The following is a 1,193-nucleotide window of genomic DNA, read 5'->3' as shown; positions in this document are numbered from 1 at the left end:
CACAGACACAAGAGGGGGAGAGTCTCTGACTATCTCCAAGTTTGTAGCCAATGGAGCGGGGGGTGGGGAGAGGGAAAGACAGGAGAAACATTCCAACTCCAAAAAGATGCTCAAAGAATGCTCATGTGTCAAGACAAATTCTGAAGTGAGGGGGTTGGGGTCATACCTAGTGATGCTCAGGGGACAATATCACCTAGTGATGTTGTGGCAGGGATAACTCTGGTCACCGCAAGAAAGACAAACGCCCTCCTGGCTATACTACTGCACCAGCCCCTAAGAGTGAGACATTTAGAACCTATTGCAGCTGGTCCCTGGAAAACGCCTTTTTTGCAAGTACTCACTTCAACAGCAGGGCACACCCCTATTCTTGGAGAGATGGACAGTGGATATGCTTGGAATCTGGACAGGTGAGGTAAAAATTCTTTTTTTCTGAGGAAATATAATCACATAGGGTTAGCAAAGCTAATAAGTTGATAGGATGCTTTTCTTTCAAGCAGGTAAGCCGGGGTCAATATGCAATAGGACATAGGCTCACCCACTCCAGCACTGCTAAAAATGATGCATGAACTCAGAACCAATAGTAACCCCTGAGCACTGAGTGCTTCTTTGGCCAAAAGAAGTACAATAAATTAAGTAATGAAGACATTTCTGGGGCTGGAACGATGGTACAGCTGGTAGGGAGTATGCCTTCCCTGCGGCCAACCGGGGTTCAATTCCCGAAATCCCATATGGTCCCCCAGCATTGGCAGGAGTGATTCTTGAATCTAAAGCCTGAGTAAACCCTGAGCATTTCTGGGTGTGACCTTAAAAATAAAAAAAAAGAAATTTCTGTGTAAAGAGATTGGAGACACTGTATAGCAGGTGATGTGCTTATCTTAAACTCGGCCAAACCAAGTTTGAATCCTGGCATCCCATACGGTGCCCTGAGCCCAGCCAGGAGTGATCCCTGAGTGCAAAGGTAGGAGAAGTAACTGAGTCTTGCCGTTGTACTTCCTACAGACTGAATAATTAATTCATTTAAATGATTAAAGGTGTGGTGGCCAATAGTGATCCCAAATTGCATTATTAGAGGGTTTAGGGCACACTCTGGAAGTGCCCAAGCTCTTTCCTGCTAAGATTGCATATTTGGTTGCCGGACCCACTGTAGCACCACCCTGATGCACCCCTCCAGACCGCAACCTGAGTTGGCTTAA

Source organism: Sorex fumeus, unplaced genomic scaffold, assembly GCF_029834395.1.
Source record: "Sorex fumeus unplaced genomic scaffold, SorFum_2.1 ptg000134l, whole genome shotgun sequence".
Classification (NCBI taxonomy): Eukaryota; Metazoa; Chordata; class Mammalia; order Eulipotyphla; family Soricidae; genus Sorex; species Sorex fumeus.
The sequence above is the reverse complement of the archived record's forward strand: the minus strand, read 5'-3'. Positions refer to the sequence as shown.